The sequence below is a fragment of the Aythya ferina genome (genome assembly GCF_964211825.1).
Source record: "Aythya ferina genome assembly, chromosome: 3".
Classification (NCBI taxonomy): Eukaryota; Metazoa; Chordata; class Aves; order Anseriformes; family Anatidae; genus Aythya; species Aythya ferina.
The window spans coordinates 108,499,365-108,523,949 of record NC_140298.1 but is presented as its reverse complement, the minus strand read 5'-3'; the positions used below and the strand labels follow the sequence as shown (position 1 = coordinate 108,523,949).

Below are 24,585 nucleotides of genomic sequence, written 5' to 3'. Positions count from 1 at the left end.
CTTCTTTCTTGGGATAATTTCCCAACAATATTGAATGTGACAATATTACCTTGGCATAGATAACGTAAGAACACAAAACTGCTCTGGAAATCAACATTGAAGGTACATCCAACTGAGAATCCTTGTACATCAAAAATTTAGGGATGCCTATATAGTGTAATAGACTATATTAGAGTAAGAATATAGAGTAATTCTTCCTTCAATATTTACCTTCCAGCATCTAACATCTGTTTTGGTTTAACAGTCGTAGGTGACGAAGCACCCAACTCCCCCTTCTTGAAAGGAAGAGGGGAGAAAATATGGTGAAGGAAAAGCTCATGAGTTGAGATAAGGACAGGGAGATCACTCACTAATTAATGTTATGGGCAAAATAGACTCAGCATAGGGAGATTAATGTAATTTATTACCTACCACTAACAGAGTAGAATAGTGAGAAATGAAAAGTAAACTACAAACACCCTAACCCCCATCCACGTTCTCCTACCTACTCCACCGAGCAGCGCAGGGGAACGGGTTGCATTCAGTCTCTGACACTTTTTCTCCGCTGCTCCTTCACGGTCACTCTCTGCCCCTGCTCCACGTGGGGTCCCCCCCTTGGGATGACGTCCTTCCCAAATGGAGCCTACAGGGGCTACCCACAGCTCTTCAAGAACTGTTCCCACACAGCCCTGTACAATGGGGTCGATCACCCAGGAGCAAACTGCTCCAGCACGGGTCCCCCATGGGCGGCAGCTCCCCCCAGAGTCCCTGCTCCCACATGGGCTCCTCTCCATGGGCTGCAGCTCCGGCCCAGGGCCTGGTCCTGTGGGGGCTCTCCATTGGCCGCAGCCTCCTCCAGGCCACATCCACCTGCTCCACTGGGGTCTCCTCCACGGGCTGCAGCGTGGAGATCTGCTCCATGTGGGACCCCTGGGCTGTAGGGGGACAGCCTGCTCCACCAGGGACCTCTCCACAGGCTGCAGGGGAACAGCTGCTGTGTGCCTGGGGCACCTCCTGCCCTCCTTCTGCACTGACCTTGGGGTCTGCTGTGCTGGGTCTCACATTTTCTCACTCCTCTCCCAGATGCTGTTGTGCAGCAGTTGTTTGTTTGTTTTCCCCTTTCTTAAATCTGCTCTCCCAGCCAACCAGCATTTATCGCTCCCTGGCTCTGCTCTGGGCATCGGCAGGTTCCTTTGGAGCTGGTTGGAGCTGGCTCTGATCTGACATGGGACAACTGCTGGGCTCTGCTCACAGTTTGTCCCAGCAGCCTCACCACTACCAAAAGCTTGCCACATAAACCCAATACTTCAACTGACAATTTAGGGGTTTCCTGAACTGGAGGTGACACCAAGTTTGTGTTTGTTTGTTTTTCTCCTGTGAGTTCGTTCAATCTTTCTGCAGAGTGTTACATTTCCGGCTTCCATAAAATCCTATGGTAAACCCACACAATTCAATTTAGCACAGTGTGAAAAGGGATGAATGACTGACTTACAAACACGAATTGACAAAGAATTAATGCATTCATTTGCAGTATCTCATGAATGTTTGTCAGTGTTGTGGCTTTTTAAAATAAACAGATGACCAAACATTTGAACTCAGTTTGATTGAACGTAGTTTGATTGTTACAGCTTTTAGATCCCTTTATGCTCTGTATAGGCTTAAGGAAATAACAGTATTTGCCAGTTTTGTTCCCTTTTATTACGTACCTATAATAATATCAGTATTATCAATATGTCAGTAAAATATATTATCTATTCTGACAATTTTAATGTTATTGTCTTGTTGCATTTGTTGATGCAAACTTTTGATGATACTCTTCTGAAGAATTTCCCTTTGGGGATGTGCTGTATGTACTTGATTTATTTTTATGGTATGTTTTCCAATATTGAAAGAAACATGATTTCATTTTTATAATTCAGTAAGAAGAGAACAATGTATTCATAGCATGCTTCTTGATCAGTTGTGCAAAGAGACAATTTTATTCTTGGATAATATGCCGATTTATAAGCTTTTTTCCTCTCTCATATTTCTGATGTAAAGGTATCTTGTTGAAAGACAAATAGACTGTAAAAGAAGAAAATTTTACAAGTGCAGTTGAAAGAGAAAGCAGTGTTATTTTCCTGTTAATGTCCTGCAATGAAAAACATTACATTGTGAAAATCAGCTCTTGGAACAGTCTTTATATCATGAGTATGTCCTTGGACACTAAAGGTTGTAAAATGTGCATTCTGACATGTACGGAAGATAGCAAGATTTTGGTTAATGAACTATCCTCTCAATGTGTTGTTAGATAGAACCTAACAGAGATCTTCTGATGTACACTTTTCAGGAAGAGCTTCCTGGTATACTATTCCTAACTATTAGCAACGTGCCAATGCTCAATGAAAACACGAACACAGATATCAAGAAAAATTACTTGTCCTGAAAAGGCTGCTTCACCACTGAATTTATCCTTTCATGGTACTCGGATCAAATCCATTTGTTATCACAGGGAGAAAGCAAGGTAAGGCAAGGCAGGATGTGTCTAAAACAGGTGAGATATCTTTTGAATGTGTACATTTTTCTTTACTGAAGATTAAAAAAAAAAAATAGTTGATAAAGAGACATTGTAAATTATGTATTTTAGGGACTGTCTTCTGGCTTTGAGATATCCTGGCATGGATGGTTTGTACTTATAGAATGGCTTGGTTTGGAAGGAAACTTAAAGATCTAGTTCAACCCTCTCCCTCCCCTCCTCTCCCTTCCCCCCCCCTTCCCCAACCATCACCATGGGCAGGGATGCCGCCCACTAGATCAGGTTGCCCAGGGCCTTGTCCAATCTGGCCTTGAATGCCTTCAGGGGATACGGCATCCACAGCTTCTCTGGGCAACCTGTTCCAGTGCCCCATCACCTTCTGAGTAAAGAATTTCCTCCTAACTTCTAACCTTTATCTCTCCTCTTTTAGTTTAAAACCTTTCTCCCTTGTCGTATCATTATCTTCCCAAGCAAAAAGTTGCTCTCCATCTTTTTTCTAAACCCCTCTTAAGTATTAAAAAGCTGCAATGAGTTCTCCCTGGAGCTTTCTCTTCCTCAGGCTGAACATCCCCAGCTCTGTCAGCCTTTCTTCATAGGCAAGGTGTTCCAGCTCCAGCCCTCTTATATCTGATGTATTACTTATATCATTAAACTCTTTTACCTGCTCAAGAAGTTGTCTGAACTGACTACCTTACCCTCAGACCATCCTAATCTCAAGGCCGTACAGGAAGATGAGCCAAGTACAAGGCATGGAGCAATCTGCTTTGAGCAGCAAATTGGTAAAGGCCTCTTCCAACCTAAACAGTTCCACAAACCTATGTTTGTCTGGGAGACTGCTAGTTCACATGGACCACAGGCCTGTTGGTGCCCATGTTAATAGTTTAATACTGTGGAACTCCTGGTATTAACCTCAGGCCCTTTGGCTACTGTACATACACTACATATACAACAGGGGAACAGAATAATGAAAAAAACTTGTTGTTAAAACTGATTCTTTCTTGTTTGTAGTTTTGATTTCAATAATTTAATATTTTCTGAAATATTTTCAGAAAGAAAAGAAAAGAAAGGAAAAGAAAAGAAAAGAAAAGAAAGGAAAATAAAATAGAAAAGAAAAGAAAAGAAAAGAAAAGAAAAGAAAAGAAAAGAAAAGAAAAGAAAAGAAAAGAAAAGAAAAGAAAAGAAAAGAAAAAAGAAAAGAAAAGAAAAGAAAAGAAAAGAAAAGAAAAGAAAAGAAAAGAAAAGAAAAGAAAAGAAAAGAAAAGAAAAGAAAAGAAAAGAAAAGAAAAGAAAAGAAAAAAAAAAGAAAAAAAAAAGAAAAAAAAAGGAAAGAAAGAGGAGAGGAGAGGAGAGGAGAGGAGAGGAGAGGAGAGGAGAGGAGAGGAGAGGAGAGGAGAGGAGAGGAGAGGAGAGGAGAGGAGAGGAGAGGAGAGGAGAGGAGAGGAGAGGAGAGGAGAGGAGAGGAGAGGAGAGGAGAGGAGAGGAGAGGAGAGGAGAGGAAGAAAGAAAGAAAGAAAGAAAGAAAGAAAGAAAGAAAGAAAGAAAGAAAGAAAGAAAGAAAGAAAGAAAGAAAGAAAGAAAGAAAGAAAGAAAGAAAGAAAGAAAGAAAGAAAGAAAGAGAAAGAATGAACGAGAAAGAAAGAAAGAAACTAAACACATGAAAATATGTTAAAAATCAAGAATCTAATGTATATCCAGTTTTGCAAGACTGAAGGTGCAGAGACTTGTTCTTGATCTCATCCAAGACAGCTTGAAGCTCAAAGTTGAGCCAAATATCACTGCAGGAGTAATTATTTTTATAGTTGTGGTAGACTCACAGATATGGCCAGTTACACTTTGCGTACCCATCGCTGCCTTGTTTCAGCTGAATCTACTAAGCCTTTGTTAGTTTTCTCCATGACATTCAAGATCTATAAAATTTTAAAAGGCTTTGTTATATCATATCATTATGGCTGACTGCATTAAATACCTTTTTTCCAATCTCAGTCTATGCTTTTATTCATCTTTATGGTCCTCTGTACTTTTTTTTTCTGGTTACACTATAGCTTTTCTGACACTGGATAACCGGATTGTGTGTATTATTTATAATGTGCTTACATAGTGGTATAAATTGCTGTTTACAGGAATTTTAAAATTCCTACTAATGCACGTGTTGTTGACTCTTAATAAAAGTTAAACTGATGGTTTCACAAAGGTGTTATAAATTTAAAAAGTTGTTCATAGTGTTAACATTCAGCTTGCAGACCAGGCTTAGAGACCACCACTCTGTGTGTATGTGTATGTATATATGTACATTTTACAGGTGAATAACTTTTAAATTAAGCTTGGCCCTACTTTGCCTCTCTTATGATGCCTGCTCAACAGAAGTAATTATAAAGAAACAGTGAAATTTCTTTATGCCAAGTTTAGTCTCAGGTTGTATTGGTAAGATATACTCCTTAGACCTGTACAAGTAACATACAAACAATGTCAGAGAACAAGTTAACAGACAAATTGATTAAGAGCTGCAAGGTTTGAAAAACAGATGACAGAGTTCAGAAAGTTCCAAGATAATAAAAACATAACCTTGTTTAAATCTGCTGTTATCAGGGAGGACTGGAGAACAGAAAGTGCTGTGATTGTTTTTAAGAATGATATTGGCAATAAACCAAAACTGGAAACTAACAAGTTTTTCTTTAGCATTTAGCAAATTGAAAGGGAAATGGCAATTTGGTTTGAGAGTACGTAGATGAACATACGATGCTAAAAAATTTCCATTGACTTCTATAAAGAAAACCACACTTCTTATGCATCTTTTTTTTTAATGTAAGCCAGCAAAATTTAATTAAAAGAAAACAAGATGATTGGAGTTATAATTTTTTAAAAGTTTTACAGAAAATAATATTATTATTCCTGGTATTAAGAACCTGTCTAGTATTTTACCAGAATTACTCAAAAGTTAAAAATATAACAACAGTTATATGAGAAAGAATACAAAACAGATTTTTGTTGGCTTTTACTCTCACCTGATTTGAGCACCCAAAGTTAAAAATTTAAATTAGTCATCTGCAGTCCCTCTCTATTCAACAGAAAGAAATGTGTACATTCTGGTAATGATTTATCATATCCTAAAACAGATCTCTGGTAGGTCAGAGTCTCTGGAAGTGTGTCTCTCACTATTGATAGTAGTCAGAGTTCAAGGGATTTATTCAGATCAATTAAATAAATTTTATCTAGTCAAAACAAGAATCTCATTCTTTGTATAGATTCAGAGAAGCCACTGTGTAATACATGTACCACTAGCACTGTACTGTATTTCTATTACATAGTCTCAAATACTGTATAGGGTTGTTAATCTTCTCTTTGTGTTAAACTTGGAATCCCACAAAAATCTATCTTGTCTAAATAAAATTTCTTAATGAGACAAGTTTATTTCTATAATCGTGGATTTGATCACTGGATCCACATGACTTTAGCATGCTCTGACAATCATAGCATCTTTTCTGTGATAGACTGACCTTAGCCTTATGTAATAGAAAGGAAGAAAAGGAAATTAGGAGGAAAAAATAAATAAATTAATTAATAAATCCTGAGTTGTGTGACCTTCTGGGGAACTTCTAGGCAATCAGCATATTATCTTTCTCAGTGAGTTACACACTCACCTGTGTCACCATGTCAGGATTTTTTCTGCTTAGTTTTTGGCTTGGTTTATAAATCATATAACTAAATCAATGACTCTCATTACTTGTAATGTGAAGTACTGATTTTTCCTTTACCTCTGTTGATTCAAGTAAAGGAATTCTGACAGGGACATGTTGGAGAAGAAGGAAGAGTTGGAGGGAGGGAGAGGGAGAGATGAAAGAAGGCAGAGTGAAGCAAAAGTGGCATACACCTTTTTTCTGGACAGAGTTTAATAATGGATATTGTATACTGACAAATCTAGGGGAAGAAGAACATATTTTTATGTCATGAAATTACAAAAAATATCATATTTTGGATATCTGGATTTGGACTCTTGGACACTCAGAGATGCCCCGGTCTCTATCATCACCACACGCAAAGCTCAGGTTGGTGAAATGCATTCCAAGAGTAGGTTACCTAAAATCTGGTTATTAGGAAGATACAATTCAGTTCCTTTCTAGTTTAATTATTATGTTTTTAGTGCTTATAAAACAGGCAGCCAAAAACTGTCTTTAGATAGATATTATAGTCAGCAGTTTACATCGATAGGGTTAGCATACCTAAAATAGTCCTTCACTAATATTGATAGGAGAACAAAAGAGTCTCTCTAGGGCCCTTTGGCAGCAAGCCTGATGGCAGTGACTTGCTTAGAGTAGTAAATTTCTTAAATAAAGATTCAAAAAGAAAAAAAAAAAATCGGATTGTTTTTAACCAGCAAAGAAGGTTCTGTTACCACACAGTATTTAGTATTTAAAAATAAAGTTATATAAAATCTATATTATACATTTTGTAATTTAGTTAGCAGGTGTTTTTCATTGTGTAATTGTAAATCGAATTAAACATAACTGGATACATTTCCAGTGCTTTCCCATGAGGAGTGCATCTTGACCTAAGCTGATTACATATTTTCATCAGTAGCCTAGAATAAATCAAAATAACTGCTGATAAAGTCTGTGAGATGGAGAGAGAAGTAAATAATATAAAAGGCAGGTTGACTATTTCACAGTCAGTTTTCAAAAGAGGCAAGTATAAGGTTGTAGGTTACAGCATCTATAATTAAATTTCACTAACCGTAAGGATTGGGTGAACCTTAACCCTTTGCCAGTGATGAGAGCACAAAATCTAATACAGTCTTGCAAGTAAAAGCAGGAAAATATGAAGTGGAAGTAGCAAGCAGAGCATCCCCCTGTTTTTGAGACTGGCACAGCTGTAATGGAAATACTTGCTTTACATCTTACACCTGCAAGTTAAGCAGGAAGTTGAGAAATCTGAGAATGTTCAAGAAAGAGTCATTTATATACATGATTAATGTAAAATCTAACAACTTTGACATGTAAAAATTCTATGGAAGGAAGCAGAGATGCTTACTGAGCAGCCTCCCTTCCCAAAATGACCTAACAAAACCTGCTGAAGGTTGAAACCTACCTGAGGCTGGGTAGGTTCAGGCATGATATTTTAGGAGTGAGGATATTTAATTCACACATTACTAGTGGACATGGAAGACTTATTTTACTGAAAATTAAATTAAAGGTGGATACAGTTTCCTAGATAAATTCCACTTCAATCACAGATTTTTATTTTTAAAAAGGTTTTAATAGATATTATAAAGAACGTGATAGGTGATGATCATAAAGTTTCTTTTATGTGTCTAAAACCCTACCATAATCTTCTTGAGGGAGGAGGGAAATGAAGGAAGGAAGGAAGGAAGGAAGGAAGGAAGGAAGGAAGGAAGGAAGGAAGGAAGGAAGGAAGGAAGGAAGGAAGGAAGGAAGGAAGGAAGGAAGGAAGGAAGGAAGGAAGGAAGAAGACAAAGGAAATGGCAGAGAAAATAAGTATTTTTAAAAACTCTTTCTGTTTATTACATATGGTTTAATAAAGCAAGTTTTTTTCGTGTAGAAATCATCAGCTAGGTTGCTTTAAAGGCTTGCTTCATTTTGAACTGAATCAAGTTCTGGATGCTGAAGCTATTTGGTCCAGGACTCTCACATTCAAAGAGAGCACCTGAGCTGCTGAACCCATCTACCCCTGTTGGCATGACCTTCCCTTTCCTGCAGGACAACCAGATACCCCTGAGATGGAAAAGAAAGATTACACAGCCTTGGAGTCAAACAGTGCCTTCTGAGCTGATAGCCTAGCAAAACACAAAGAAAACAGAAAAGCAGAGATTAGTGAAGAAACATCCCAGAAGACTCAATACTTTGTGATGATACTTCACATAAATTAGGAAGTGGGAAAACCAAGCTGAATGTCTGCTTCATCCTCTTCCCAGCAATGATTTTTAAGTCAAGTTTTCCAGCTACTAGGAGATACTGGCAGGTGCTAGCAGGCTAAGCTAGCTGGTTCTGTGGGTTGCATTTACTCTGAAGATACATATAGTAGCAGACCAAGAAGGCAATGGGGGTGCTGCTCTGGGGATTTTGCTTTAAGAGATTCTGAAGAGCTTCATACCGGAAAGGAAACTTTGAGTTTTCTCAGCAATTTTTAGGGCTCATGTGGTAGAAAGGAGCATTTATTGGCTATCTCAGCTATGCACTGGCAAAGTCCTATGCCTAACTACATCATGTAGATGTTTCTGGCAATGTCCTGAAAATATTGAAATGCTGAATAGAATGTAAGAGCTGTTGGTTTCCATAGTCCAAGTATGTCTACATATTATACCAAAGAGAATAAGGCATACTTCTTAACTGATTTCCTTTCTGCTGAGAAGTGTCCTTCCTTCTTTGGAAGCAGAGAAGCTATGGTGTGACATCTTTAGTTTTGGATTTGCAGAGTAACTTCCATGTCCCATCAAGACAGACCTCCGCCTTGACACTGCCTGAACAGAACATTTTCACCTTTCACTTGCCTTACTGAAATTAGTAACCTTTTTGCAGTGTCTCACCTGCCCTTGGACACCAATCAATACAACTGATAAAACAAAGCTTATGTTCATCCTGCTTTGAACAGTGAATGCCATACATTCTTAATACTATTGAAATTTCTAAGTAATACAACCTTAACGCTCAAACAGAATTCATTAAAGCTGATCAGAAATTTATTTCTACTCAGGAGGTATTCATCTTACAGTTCTTCTTCATAATCAGTGACAAACAGAATATCAGAGAAATCAGAGGTAAAAAGAATGCATTTCTCTTTGGCATGACTGCAGTCAGTAACTGATAACTTCAGCTAAATTAGTTTACTGCTGCTTTTTAACACTGGAGCTTCTTTTGTTTCTGCCCTTCATGTTCATTTTGATTGTTATCTGGAATGATTGCAGCATTCAGGATTTGCTTCTGATTATGGCAATTTGATTTTCCCTGTGCTTGGCTAATTGCATCTCTCATTTCTTGCAGATCATTATGAGAACAGATGACAACGGAAATCAGCTCCTTCAGAAAAAAAAAAAATGCAGTCCCAGGACTCCAAACTCATGAAAGTCTTCAGCAAACTGATGCATGCTACATTTCTGTATGATTCTTTTTCTTCCTCTCTCCTTATTTTTTTTCTTCAGAAGAGTGTTTAAACATATATTTAATTGAAAATTTCATCAAGAAGGGAAATTTTCAGTAGGACCTTATAGATTTAACAACACACATCCTCTTAAAAGCATACATGTATGTGATTTTAGAAGATCTATGAACATCCTCAAGCTTAAGCAAACACTGTTCTGAACTGGAAAGCTTTTCTGAATCCAATATCTACATAGAGTTCCTTGCAGTAGTCACCGAAATCCAAGGACATAATTTTGTGGTCCCTTAAAGTCAACATGACCTAGCAGCAACAACAGAGGCTGCCTGACCTCTTCTTCTGTCAGTACAAGCATTTTCATTGTCTCATGGTAACACTTTCTCTAGAACCTTACCAGGTGGAAATGCAATGAAACTAGACACCACCTCTCATACTTAAATGAAAATGAGATTATATAATTCTGTAATCTACCATAGGCCCAAGCATGTATACACTTTAGCACAGAGGAAATGATAAAGTATTTTCCATGTGCCTGTGAGCTCATGCCAATGGAAGATATTCAGCAGTCCTTCAAGGTGATATTCAGGAGATAATTTTTCCATCTCTCTTTTAAGACTTGCATAGATTCTTACTTATACATCCTTTACTGAGAGTATCTGCATAGTCTAGATTTAGCCACTTCTGAATACAGATAAAAGAAATATAATTGAAAATTGAACAAATTATCATGTAGCCAGTTATGTAGAAATATGTCTGGCATGTGGAAAATTTGACAGAGAATGAGAATAGAATGAACCTTGGAAAAGGGAAGGGAAGGGAAGGGAAGGGAAGGGAAGGGAAGGGAAGGGAAGGGAAGGGAAGGGAAGGGAAGGGAAGGGAAGGGAAGGGAAGGGAAGGGAAGGGAAGGGAAGGGAAGGGAAGGGAAGGGAAGGGAAGGGAAGGGAAGGGAAGGGAAGGGAAGGGAAGGGAAGGGAAGGGAAGGGAAGGGAAGGGAAGGGAAGGGAAGGGAAGGGAAGGGAAGGGAAGGGAAGGGAAGGGAAGGGAAGGGAAGGGAAGGGAAGGGAAGGGAAAAAATAAAGTCCTTGCTATAGATATGCAATTTATACTTGGAAACTGTCAGATGTAGTCAGATGTAATGCAATCTGCATTCAACTGAAGGTAATTACTTTGCCATAAGCAAGAAATGAATGATGCAATATTCTGTGCTTGTCTTTAGTGCGATATTCATGTGAAGGGCCTAGGTCTGCCAAAAGAATAAAAGGTGCTGCAGTTGCATAATAAAATGTCATTATTCTTAATACATTAGACCACAGAAAGGATCTGCCATATAAAAAGACACATTCTGTGATACCAAGCACATAGAAATTTTACAGTCCACAGTAAAACCTCACATTCATCCCCTCATAGGGACAGCAGTGTTTAATACACTTTACTGACTGTATTGTTAGTTTTACATTGTGAACCTGAAGATACTTATATTCTGTCATGCTGTCTAATGCTCTGTGCTGCAGGATATTGGAGCCTAGTGGACCATGCAATTAGAATGCCAGAGAAATAGTAACTTATGTAATTTAGATATGAAATCTTCTATGGAATAACAAAATAATGCATGGTAGTTATGCACCACTGCAAAATCCATCACTAGAGGAAGTGTTCTATGAAACAAGATATATATGTGTATATATATGTATATATAAAGTAGAACACAACAAAGTGCTCTTACAGTACTATATTGTTATCTACCAGTATCTCTTGATGAAAATGTAAAAATATAATCTTCTAAAGTGATTCAGCCACTTTTCATGTTCACTAATGACACAGCTACAGAGGAAATATATGCACATCCTCTGTTTATCAAGTGCTAATTTTCAAAAATTATTAGCTGAGGGAAATATATCATGCTCTGACCATATTCAACTTCTTCAGGTTCAGATATGCCCTCCTTCTGAATTCATACTTATTGCCTTTAGCAAACTTACCTGAGTCTAATATATCAGGCTGAAGGTATTCTAGATTGTGCCAGTATCTAGTAACTAAGAATGTGACTCTTGGTATTAGTGCCCAACTAGCTATCTAACCAAATTTTGTATGCATGTTTTTCACTGGATATTGACTTCAGAGGCCAAGATTGCACCAATGAAATATTAAATATTAAATCAGATTGTGTGATTAAATTTAAGTTAGGAAGATAGGATCTCATTTGAGGTTTTCAAAGGAGTGTGCTTTTCTCCCTTTTCCATACTATGAATTTATGCTCGTGTTAAATACCTAAACTAGACACCACATTTAATTACTATTTAGAAATTTTAGTTCCATAATTTACTGAAACTAAAGCTAGCTGCTGTGAAGCTGTCTGCATCTTAAAAGATGAAGCTCATCATTTTACATATAAGCATTCTAATAATCAGGACTGCCCGTCCCTTCCTTTTTTTCTTTCTGTATTTGGTGAAAGATTATTTACTAATTGCTCTATACTTTTCAGAACATTTTTTTTCAAACTTTATTACTTATGAAAACCAGGAAGAGATTCTGTATGACTAGATCATGCAGCAGGACTGCAATTTCAATCTCTGCTAGGACTTACGTCCATACAAAGGATCCTTTGAATTCAGACAGGAAAAATAAATAAATTCTAATTGGCATGGTGAATTATAATTGCAGTATCAACTCTTTAATATTAAAGTTGTAAGTGGGTAGAGTAATAGGTCAAGAAAACACAAACTTTTTTACTTTAACTGTTATGACAAATATTCTGGATAGTTATCCTTTAACAAAAAGCACTTGTCAGTAGCTTCAGAATTTAATTTTAATTTGCCTAGTCATTAGAGACAGATTTGAAAAGCCAGATGTCAAGGCAAGCACCATGGTATATTTGATAGCTAGTTAATGGTCCTTGAAATTCAGAAGCAGTATGTCAGCCCTACGAGCTCCCTTCATAACCAACCCCTGATCTCCCAGGCTTATGCCTTCTTTTGTTTTTCCACTGCTTTTATTAAGACTAACAACTGAAAGTGGGAATTATGTTGTTTTTTTGTTTGTTTGTTTAGAAGAGCTAGAATATCATGTAACATCATTTTAATGTTCATCATCTCTGTGACTTCATGACTGTGAAGCTTCAGAAACTATACATATAGTTTCAAACAGAAAAAAATTGTATCTTTTCTCTGCAAATAAACTGTGTGCACTATATAGTTATGCTGCTTCTATTCCTGATTATAAAATATTTAATTTATGCCAGATTAGTATAGCATTCCACCCTTTCTACCTTATGAAATGAAAGGGGCTCTTTGGAATGCTCAAGAGAGCCAATTTACACTGTAGGATGCGTGCTGGCTTGAACTCTCAATATGCAGTTGAAGGTGTGATTTGGCTTCTCAGCTTCTAAAACATCAGTTTGGGTAAAACAAACATTCTCTTTTCAGACTCCCTCAAGCACTTTGTCAGATGGAAGCAGTTTTTTATAGCAGGTTGTTGAAAGAAATGGCACATACACTACAGGGAATGAAAAAGGTATTAACAAACTAAGCAGGGTGTTTGAATTCTGTGCAGAGTCATCAATTGCAGTGACATTTCCTTCATATTTGAACAATGAATATCCCTGCATGTAGGGTCATAGAATAAATCAAATCTTTGTAGAAAACAACAACAAGCAAGGAAACAAACAAACAACAACAACAACATCCTACATCCTCAGCAAGTAGAAAAACTTAGCTATTCATAGCGTTGGTTTTTTTTCGTTTGGTTGGTTGTTGGTTTTTTTTGCAACCTGAGCATCAGTATTTTTCCATTTGGGGTGAAGTTAATTAAATTTTGTAGTTTTAGTGTCAGATAGAAAAGTTTTGCTTGGTACATATCTGTCAAACAAATTAAATCTTGGAGATGAGCATAATGTAAATGTTTAAAAAAGTCTCGCCATATTTGTGAGACAATCAGAAATATCTGGTGTAACAAGCAATGTTTCCTACAGACTGCTCTGACATAGTACTTTTAGACCCAGCTCTGAGACATGCTTGATCAGACTTTCTGCAGGCTGCTCATGATAAGGTCAATGTCTTCTCCAGCCTCTGCCACCTATTATTTTTCATTTTATTTTATCAGATTTAACAACTGTGTGAGCATTGACCAAACTAGCCCATTTGTTAGGTGACTTTGGCCATCATAAGGGGATTGTGAATACATGATCTGTGTGCTGAATCAGGCCAGCGTCCATCTAGTCAGAAACATTCTCTGTAATGTCAGTAAGGACTGTCTACTGCAGAGGAGGAATCATAGCATAAAGTCTTTGTGCTCTAATGGTGTAGAGTTCACCAGAACACATTAATTCTCTGCAGATGTACACGCACATATGCTATTAGTCAAGGTTAAGCCTCCATTTTGAACACTGCCTCTGAGTCTTTCATGAAGGTCCAAAAAATGCAGTATAACACTTAATCTGATTGCATAGGCTTACCAGGTAAGATCTGTTTGTCTATAGAAGTCATGCATGGTTCCTTTTACCAACTCATTAACATCAGCTGAATGCAATTAACTGTTGGCCCACTCACTAAATATGTATTATATTTATATATATTATTATATATTATATATTATATAATATATATTATATATTATATATTATATATTTTATATTTTATATATAAGCACTGTCGTTTCCAGTCCTTTGAAGAGGACAAGGCTCCTGTCATTTATTTATTAATATATTGATTTTGAAAAAATAAATTAAAAAATAATAATAATATATAAATTAAGCTGCTGAGGAGGATTTATATTAGAAGAGGAAGAAAAATAAATAAATAATAGCAGTATTTAGATAGCATTCTGTACATTTTTCTAAATCCTGGGAACACTCCGAAGATGACATTAAAGTTCTTAGAATTTGTTTCTTCACCATTTCAGATCACCTTTAAGGAATCTCAGCCATACTTTAAAATACAATAAGCATCCAGCAGCTGGGAGTCACAGAGGATTCTTCAGTGTGCCCAGGGAACTGCCAGCAGTAGTCAGATTTTCTTCTAATTATAACTCTTCAATCATCCCCGTGGAAAACTGTTTATGTACACACTCCTCATGAAATTCTGTCATGTAGAAAAGATCTGGAAGTTTTATTTTAATTCAATTGACCTGGAGTGGGGAATACACAAAGTGCTAAGCCTGGGTAATCCTTATTCATGCTAAAAAACATTTATCCCCATCAGTAATACCAGCTGTACATTCTCCAGGGGGAAGAGGTTTTGCACAGCCTGAGCTCATCAGGCACAGGGCTGTACAGCACCAAACTCTGCAGAGGCTCAGACTTAGAAAACTGACTCCACAGAAATCTCCAAAGTTACCTTTTATTCTACATCACAGCAAAAGCATAAGAAGTTTAATGTACATTAAAATTTAATTTAAAAGTGTGATATAAATATAAAATATTCATCATGGTAAAAAGAAATGAATTGTTCAGATCCAGGAAAAATTGGTTCTCATTTTAGTGGTTTTAATTTTGAATGGAAACTCTTTTAAAGTTTAAATAATCTCCTTCATATTTTTAAAGTATTTTTTCCCTTTTTACATTTGAACAAAATGAACGTGTTTCCGTGATAAGTTTAGATTTTGAAAAGTTGCTTTTTCTCACCAAAACAGTCTATTTGAATGTGTTTTTCCAGCTCTATTGTTATATTTTTAGCTACAGGATGAATCAAAATGACAGCCATAGACTTTCACTGTCACTGAAAGTTTATATAATTTTCCTTGAAGTCTACTCAGAAGGCAAGTGAGAAGTTCATCTAAAAAAAAAATAATTAAAAAAAAATCCATGACTGTGGAATATTTCTGCTTATCAAGACAGAAATAAAAGGAGCCATATAAATAAAATAATAATAAAATATAAAATATAAAATAATAAAATAATAAAATAATAAAATAAATAAAAAATTGCCCTCCCACAACACCAGCCCCCCTATGCAGCTTCCCAGTCAAAAAGAAAATATGTATGATATAGAGTGTTTTGTTGCCCGTTAAAAGATTTTGTAGATTAATGACCTTCTGCTATGACAAGGTAGCAAGCAGAGCAGTTCCTCATCTAGTCCACATGTTAGCAGAAGGGCTCTTCTTGGGCAACTTAGAGAATTCAGAATTTGTCTTCCTGGCTGCTCTCTGAAAGATGGAGAAAAGTAGTTCAGGCAGCTTATTTTGGAAATATTTGTTTCAGTTGTATTTCAAATACTATAACACATTATTTTTCATTCTACTATGTTCCCAGAATATTCGTAATAACAACCCTTATAGCAAGGATCGTGATAATCGAACCAGCTCTGGTGGCTATTCCCATAGAAAAGTCCAATTGCTACCTGATCTGAGTAAAACAGAATTATCCCATGCAATATCTGCTTTGGCAGCTCTTTTAAGGTACAATACATGTATATTGGTGTGTGACAGATTAAAGGGGAAATTCTAGAGATTTATTCTCACTTATACACAGAGAGAAGTATAAGTGCTCCCCCTTTTACCTGGCCTCTCCTGCTTTCCTCTTGAAATTTGTATTTCCTGTGTGGAAAAAAAGTAATGAAAAAAAATTTGCTTTAGCTACTACTATCCTTTAAAGACTGTGTGATCAAGCCACAATACGGTTTCCCAGAATTTCTGCAGTGGCTTCACAAACCGACCCTTGCAAAGGAACAACACCAGAAAAAGAAAAAAAGAAAAAAAGAAAAAAAAAAAAGTGCAATTGAGTCACATAACCCTTCCCACAGTATACTAGAGGGGGAAAGAAGTGGCATTAAGAGGCTGGTCTTGAGACCTACCTACAAAGAGTTCACATCATGCTACAGTAACCCATCAGACTTTCTGTTACTAATGGGTCTATAATTCAGTGTCAACTTTCAGCAAGGAATTATTACTATTATTTTTAATAATAATACGATTTTTAAACGTTTTACTTAAGCGAGGACAGTCATTTAGGATAACACTACCATACACTGTGTTACTCTTGCAAAGCCTGTCTTCCACTTGTATTTCCAGACAAGTCACATGTGTATGTATTTTAAGTGCTGCATTTCCTATGGAATCTGGGAGAGAGTTGTCTACCAACCCTGAAGATCTGGACTTAAGTGGTATATTTTATGGTGTATGTAGTAGTAAATAAAATGTCACGGGCAGCAAGTTCAGTTGCTGGAACCCAGTAATCTGTATCATGAAATTGCTGGAGTAATCTTGTCACATATTAGGCCTACATCAAGAAACTCTACCCCATATAATTGTGGAAAGTAGTTTGGAAGCTTACATTCATCAGGAAATATTCCCAAGAGGTAGGCTGGATGGAACTCTATGCCCTTGATGCTTAATTATGTATACATGGTCAAACTGCCAGTTCTCTTCCGTGCCAAAAATAGGCCCTGCTGTTGTTATTTTGCTAGAATAGATACAGCCAAAGAGAAATATGAATAAAATTAGTCTTCAACTACTTGGTTAAAGTTGTTATCACTCAGATATCCATAAAAATTATAATCCTTTGAAGAGAAGGAAACATAATGTATATGTTCCACCCAGGATGGGGCAAATGGTTGAAGGGAATAGAATCATAGAATACCCTGAGTTGACAGGGACCCACAAGGATCATTGAGTCTAACTCCTGGATCCACACAGGACTACCCACAAATCAGACCCTATGTCTGAGAGCGTTGCCAAAGGCTTCTTGAAATCCAAGAGGCTCAGTGACTTGACCACTTCCTTGGGGAGCCTGTTCCAGTGCCTGAACACCTTCTTGGTGAATAACCTTTTCCCAACACCCAGCCTGACCCTCCCCTGTCCCAGCTCCATGCCATCCCCTCGGGTCCTGTCACTGTCCCCAGAGAGAAGAGCTCAGTGCCTCCACCTCTGCTCCCCTCATGAGGGAGCTACAGGCCAGCATGAGGCCTCCCCTCAGGCTCTCTTTTCTGGGCTGAACAATCTATGTGACCAGCTGCTCTTCATACACCTTGCCTTCTAGACTCTTCACCATCTTTGCAGCCCTTCTTTGGACACTCTCTAATACATTTCTTTCTTACATTGTGGTGCCCAAAATTGAGCATGGTACTTAAGGTAAGGACATACCAATTCAGAGTAAATGAGGTAAATTCTGCTTAGTTAAAAATGTCTTCTTCATTTGAATATTAATCATTGCAGAAGTGCTAATAAAACTGTGCCATTTATGCTGCTATACAAATTAATTAATTAATTAATTAATTAAAAATAAAATAAATAATTAGGAAGCAGATAGCAACCAGAGAAATTCTTAGGATGACTGCTGGAAAGATTTTTCAACACAACAGTGGTTGGCACCACAACAATGGTGTTTATTCTCGACATTTATATTTAAACAAGTACAGCTTCCAATGTGCTTTTTACCCATCAGTCCAGGTTAAAACTAAAACTCAATTTCATTCACAATCAAAACACTCTACGGAGTAGAGACAGAAGGCAATGGGCAATACACGTATATCGGGGCCCATATATATCACATATACACATAATACACATATATCATCTTATAAAAGCTCCAAACAATATTTCTTACATTAAACCATGGATTCATGTAAAGTCAAATGTTTCCCAAACTTCAGGGATTACTTCGAATGTAATATATTCTTTTTCTCCAGGGGAAAATTTCTATTTTCTTTTTTGTTGTTGTTGTTGTGTTTTGTTGTTGTCATTTTTTGTTTGTTTGTTTTCAGTGGTACTTTTGGATAAACTTTTGCAGGAAAGCTGATGATTTAGGGAGAGCACAATAATATTTTTGAACTATATTGCTTATGTGCCATTTTTAAATTTCAGAAGTCTTCGAGGACAGTTGGAGTAAAAAAATAAAAACGAAAAAAAGAAACAAAATAGTATTAAGCAGGTGGAATTACCTTTGAAACTTTTGGCTAGGGTTGTGGGATGTGCTTCAGAGTAGTATAGATTTCTCTTTAACAAATTACACAATATATATTTCACTTAATAGTTGTGGTAGGAAAAAAGGACATCCCTTGTCAGACAAAAACAAACAAAAAAAAAAACACAAAAAAACAAACAAACAACAACAACAAAAAAACATAACGAGGAGGACCCCATGTATTTCTAATATTTTGATTGCATTGGAGATGCATTGGAGAACAATCATGACTCTGTTTAAGTACACCAAATTTCCACCTGAGTACTTGACGATGACAACCTAAACTTAGCTGTGCTTGATTAAACAGGTTCTTTGTGGCACTTTGAGGGTCCATAATTCTCTGACATATTTACAATTTACAAGTTACAATTACAAATACATGCTGGCATTCACTTATCTGAAATGAAAACATTTACCTTCCCTAGGATTCAGCTGTCCATTAGAGAAACTCTCATCTGTGTTTGATATTCAGTCTGATTTAGTGTTGTTCTATCCAAGATAGAGATGGCTATTGGATTCACTTCTATGACTTAGTTAACTTAGAGCTGTCTTAAAAATAAATAAATAAATAAATAGATAGATAAAATTACATTATTTAAAAATATGGTGCAGTGATTTAAAAAGGAATTGTGAGTTCCCTGAGAGTAAAAATAAATAAATAAGTAAAATTGAAAAGTCCTAATTCAATATAAAAAGTTACAACTCTTTCTGTAATACATTATAAACCTGTAAAGTTGAGATAATAACATCCAGAATTTTCTCCTGGAATCCATACGGAATAAAGGGTCTGGATATATCTTTTAATACTGGACCACTACTGAATCCCTTTTTTACATGTATACTGGATATACCTTTTAAGCCAAACTTGTCCTGTACCATCATCCAGAGTTTAATCAAAGAATGTCCCCTGCTCTGAATACTCTGACTGTTTACTGTCACAAGGGAAGGGCTGTGCCTCCACGGATAAGTGACTCCCACTAGCATTTTTTTATAACCGTGCTACAGAAACCAGAAGAGATGATTAAACTGAAGATCTAAGTAAAGTATTCTCAGCTGCCATTTCTCTAAGTATCTACATGGCCATAACGGGATTTCAACACGTCAGCATCTAGATTAGATTAGATTCCTCAGCCTTTACATATCCTGCAGTCTTTTCAGTTCTGTCCCTGTACCACAGACTCTTCTAGACGTGTAATGTAGCTTCTGTTCACCTTTGCAACCCAACCTTTCCCCACTTGTAAGGAGTTTCAGTAGCATCATGATAATTTCTGGTCATGTCACAGCTGTATCCACGTGAAAGACAAAGGTCAGCCCATGTCTTATTACATCCAGTATGAACTGGAGTAGTCTGTCCAGAACCTACCACTGAGTGTGAGGACATGCAGCACTCAGGATTTGTATGATAATCTCAACAGTTTCTCTAGGAATTCCACCAGTCAGTACAAAACTGCATGATATAAATATACAATCTTCATAAAATTGAACAAATTAATGTCTTTTAGAGTCCCAGTTCAAGTGTTATCCTCTGTAGCAGCCCTCAGCAACACTCCTCATTAGTATCAGTGAGTATATTATGTTTCTTAATTAGAAACTCTTAAACTTTTTAGTCATGGGAATTCAAGGGTAACAAAAGAAGAAGAAATAGTGTGTGATTCATTTTAACGGCACATTTACATGCTCTTGGCTGGAATAGGAAACTTGAAGTCACAGTCTTAGTCTTGCATTAAATAGGTAGGAGTATACTGTACACTATCCAGAAAACTCAGAACTAGATGAGGATAAACATGAAAGAAAAATTCAGAGTGCAGAAGAATGGATATTTAATCACCCATTGGCACTAATAATAGAGTTTACTGAAACAACTGTGAATTTTCCTGTTCAAGTGCAGAGCTTTAGTAAGGAATTCAATTCCAAGGTCATAGGGGTGGCAAGAGGAGAAATGCTCAAAACATGGGTTCTGGAGAAATCTTGTAGTCAACAGCATAGCTCATACTGACAGCTGGGTCATGGCCATGCCATGCTCAACCCAGCAGAAGAAATCTGGCACATGCTGAAGGAAAGGAGATTCCTTTATTAATGTCCTCTACCTCCCCAATGCCCCATTAATATTTTTAACATAGCAAAGGAATAGAGAAGCTATTGAAATAGTTAAAGCTACAAATGTTTGCTAGAAAACGCAGCTATTGATTTATATCATACTCCCAAATACATAAATAAATAAATACCAATAGATGGTTTAACTATAATGGTTTGTGGTGCTACATTTTCTTACTGTAATGAGTATTAGTAAGTTTGTCTTAAATTTATTCCTCCTTATTTTAGGCAAGGTTTATTCTAGCTATCTGAAGGTCAGGGTCCATCTCATCTAACTCCAACCATCTAAAAATTGGACACTTTAAAGTCTTAACAACTCCTCTGAGCTCTCTCCACAATCTCAAAAGATAGAAAGACACCTTCAGAGTGTCATTCATCCTACCAATATTAAGGGTCCAAGGTATTTGGAGATATTTGTGTGTTTTTGCTAGCTGCAGAGGAAGCCAAGGCTCTTTGCATTGCCTGGGTTCATCACATAGATGGTTATGGCTCACCGCTCTGTTAGCTTTATGAATGGAAGTGTGGGAGTGTACAGCTGGGAGGAAAAAGAAGCAGATACTTCTCACAGCTTGATTTCAGGTGTCATGTCTTGTCACCTGATTATTTTCCTCTGTGTGTGTTAAGGGGAATGTCACATAGTCCAACCTTGGCAAAATGGCTTGTATAACACAGCTGTTGGGATATGAGAGTGAGTGTAGGCAGCGGGTCATAGCAAAGCACACAAATCTTTCTGAGAAGGTGCTTGCCCCAGGCTGCACATGTTAAAGAGGAAGGCACCATCAGCTGACTGAACAGCAACTGGGTGCCACCTCAGAGGGGTTTTTCCCCTGTGCATCAGGGGTGAACCCTTATCTCCTGTGGGAGAGGGGTACAACTCCCCCATATTGGTGCATGTGCCTGAAATCCACCTGGCCTGTGGGAAGGAATCCACCTGGCCTGTGTGTCATTAAAGTATACTTAAAATTTGTTATAGCGGGAAATTTCAAAAGCTGTAGGTGTTTATTAACATTTTGTAAGTGTCTAGTGTTGTGATTTTACTGTTGTGTTGTTGAAGTCAATCTTTAGTATATGGATTGGCAGTTAATTAGGTGTTGTTAATACATCAGTAAAACCTTTTGATCATTGTTTGGTTTACCGAGTGAAGTGAGTATTTTTTTCCCTGCGTCATTATTAACACATTATATTAAGTCACAGTTAGTTGGAGGTCACTCATGCATCTGACCTGTAACACAGAAAAGAGGATGTTTCCTCTCTTCCCAGCATGCAGAGTAGTTGCAGATGCTGAGGTGCTGCTTCTCAGTATGATACTCTTTGTTGTCTGATGTTGAGAACTTCTCCCTAGAGACTGGAAAGACACTTATTAATTTTTTTTTTCCTAGTGACACCTAAAACTTAATAACAATTAATCATAAATTATTGTGTATTGGTAATGTCATTATTTCATGCAGAAATAATGATTTCATTAAGACAGACAGAAATAATCAGTCTTTTTGACATTTATTGTAAACGACTAGAAGTTCTATCCATCAAAAATATACAGAAAAAAAATATTCTGTGCTAAATTTACCTTAAATTTTGGTCCACTTAATGTCTTTCATCAATTTCTATTGTCTCAGTTTAACAAATGGAATCATAAATAATGCAATCTACATCAATTGCACTTATTTGCAATTAGAATTTTTTTGGTGCTCTGTTTTATGAATATTTAATAAACTGTGTAACCATGATGGAAGGAGTGCAATTTAGAGGGACATAATGAATATTTAGAAATTCTTGCTTTGTGATCTCAACTTCTGATTTTAAATTAACATCCAGTAAATCTTCCTGTACAATGCTCAGCTCAGCAAGCCTGACATTTTCCTGATCTAGAAATACATGGATGATTTCACGATATGTTTTCTACTTAAATGGGATTAGATTTATTTGTTTTTAAAGTTTCTAATCATTATGGACTGAAATTTTATATAGAGTACACATTATAAAGCACACATTATAGGGTTTCTATTAACAAAAACAAATTAGTCCTAATGCAATTTGTGTGATGCAAAAGAGAAATATTACATGTAGTTATTAGAACAGAAACAATAATTCTCCAAGAATTCTGGCTGTTTTGTTAGGTACAAGAGTAACTAGATGAAAGTTTTGTTTTATTTTCTCCAGTAAGCCATAATATCTTTATTCTAAAGTATATTATCGCAGGGTTAATTCTAACACACTGCTATCAATTTTCAACATTTACCAGTCTTTTAGAGTAAAGCAAAATAACAGGAAGATAATTGACAAAAAAAAAAAAAAAAAAAAAAAAAAAAAAAGAGAGATTAGACATATTTTTCCAAGAAAAAATCTCATGATTCAGTGGCCACTATTCAAACTATGGCTTATACTTCTGAAATGTGCATGAGATACAGGACAACAGAAGGATAAATCTCATTTGCAGAGTGCTGTGATATTGGAGGTCTCTCTGGAAAGTGCTATGGATCAATGAGAGCTTGGATGTAACTCCCCTTCACTTTGCTTCAGAATTAGCTGGACACACAGGAAATGTGTTAAAAATATGCCTCATTTCAGAGCCTAGACACCTGCAAATCAGGCATTGAAACAGACTGAAGGCAGGAGTCTAGCAAAAGCACTTGGAATAAACCTGATCAATACTTCTATTAGAGAGAGAATAATAATGATTTTGTTCACACTATAGTACTTGGAATAAGTTGAGTGCAGAATGGGAAAGAAGGCCCGGTGGCCTCACTGAACATGCTACATTGTTCATCTGCAGGCAAAAAGTCTTACCCATTCTGCTGACTGTGTTACCACTGTGAGCTTAGGTCTGTGAATCCTGCAGGTAGATGCTAACCGCCTAAGTATTATATAATAGCAATCACCTTCCTCCACCTCACCAGAACCAAAGGGAAGAAGGCAACATCAATTTGAATGAAAGTGCTGATCAAAAATGAAACAGCTGGAGGATGGCCATTTCTAACTTACTTGATGGAAAGATGAATCTTTCTTGATTAAAAAAAAAAAAAAAAAAAAAAAAAAAAAAAAAAAAAAGATTTTCTGGCAGAATATTTAATATTTGGAGGGGGGGAGAAAAAAAATAAAAAATAAAAAAATAAAAAAAAAAAGAAGAAAGAGGAACTACTCACAAATGATGTAAAAGACCAGTGGCCACCCATAAAAGTAGTTTCCTTCTGCACAACAGAGTGGGGAGCAGGGATGGAGCTGGGCTGTGCATTGGGTGAGTTTGGTTTCTCCTGGGCTGTGTTCAGGCTGTAACAATGTGGCCATGAGGGAAGATCCAGTGCTATCTGACAAGAGCAGGTTTAACTACTGCAGTGCCCCTTGTTCAACAGAGTCCCTCAAATCTGGTAATCTCTGCAAGCACCACCGTTCATAGAAGAGAGGTTGAATTTTTGAGTGGGCAGCAAAATAAGAAAGAACTTGTTTCCTGACAGCCCTTCTTTTATGTTACAATAAAGCACAATTACCAGCATGGTTGCAGAGCCTAGAGTGAAATAACTGCTTCAAATACAGGCTCATTTGGAACCTAATTATTAAATTACTTGAGATTGGTATTTGATTACAAAATAGTTTGGAGCTTATTGGCATTTTATCTCCTAGTCTTATCAAAGATGACATGAGCAAATATTTATCTTTGATATAAGACTGTGAATTATCTCATGGAATATGACTATTGCTGGTTATTACACGGGTTTCAATTTCTTCCTAAGCAAGCTATTACTTTGTTTATCTTTCACTTGAGAGTCAAGATAAAGCATAAACAGAAATGAGCTTGTTTCCCTGAAGCTGGAACTGTTTTTAAGAATGTTCTGACTACAAAGATGGAAACAAGACTTAAAGTATTTGCATTGTAACTAGTGTTTGATCAAAGAAAAAAAAAAAACTGATAATAAAAAGCTTGATTTGTCTGAATGCTGTTATGTACTCCTTGTTGAAAGGGAAAATTTTAAATGGAGAAATAAACAATTTTTGAAAGAAT

General features: G+C 36.7%; 1 long non-coding RNA gene across 1 annotated transcript; it reads right to left on the bottom strand.

Annotated features, from left to right (window-relative positions):
- Nucleotides 1–15,055: 15,055 nt before the first annotated feature.
- On the bottom strand, nucleotides 15,056–16,981 carry LOC311434474. The gene is made up of 3 exons (XR_014691519.1): nucleotides 16,866–16,981; nucleotides 15,626–15,739; nucleotides 15,056–15,369 (listed from the first exon to the last, which is right to left on the bottom strand). It is a non-coding gene; the product is annotated as an uncharacterized lncRNA (long non-coding RNA).
- Nucleotides 16,982–24,585: the final 7,604 nt, after the last annotated feature.